Source organism: Gavialis gangeticus, unplaced genomic scaffold, assembly GCF_001723915.1.
Source record: "Gavialis gangeticus isolate Ggan-Ray unplaced genomic scaffold, GavGan_comp1, whole genome shotgun sequence".
In the NCBI taxonomy this organism is placed as follows: domain Eukaryota; kingdom Metazoa; phylum Chordata; order Crocodylia; family Gavialidae; genus Gavialis; species Gavialis gangeticus.
The window spans coordinates 56604563-56604882 of record NW_017729025.1 but is presented as its reverse complement, the minus strand read 5'-3'; the positions used below and the strand labels follow the sequence as shown (position 1 = coordinate 56604882).

The following is a 320-nucleotide window of genomic DNA, read 5'->3' as shown; positions in this document are numbered from 1 at the left end:
CAAGATGCAAACCACAATATAACAACAAGCTCTCTCTCTCAGCTTGATATAAAAACATTTGATTAGAGTGAAGGTTTATGTTGGTAAGTCTGCATGTAGACATTGCTGAAAGTCAAAGAAATTAATTTTGCTTCCTTCCTGCATTGGAGTTGTGGCTATCAAGTTTGGATGTCATTGCTATCTATGTCACCAGGTATGTTGTGACAGGATGGAGTTTCCTAGATTTCCTAGATTTCCTAGACATTTGAGCTGGAAGGGACCCCGGAGGATCATTGCATCCAGTCCCCTGCCCCAGGGGCAGGAAGTCAGCAGGGATCATA

At 42.8% G+C, this 320-nt stretch overlaps 1 protein-coding gene across 3 annotated transcripts in view; it reads left to right on the top strand.

Annotated features, from left to right (window-relative positions):
* BBOF1 (basal body orientation factor 1) overlaps positions 1-320 on the top strand; it is a 17192-nt gene that overhangs the window by 11808 nt on the left and 5064 nt on the right. The window contains exon 11 of one of the 3 annotated variants that reach the window (XR_002097667.1): positions 1-221. The exons of the other annotated variants lie outside the window; for them this stretch is intronic. The gene's annotated coding sequence lies outside the window, so the exon portion shown is untranslated. Of the gene's footprint in view, positions 222-320 lie in introns of those variants that run through there. 3 annotated transcript variants of the gene reach the window in all.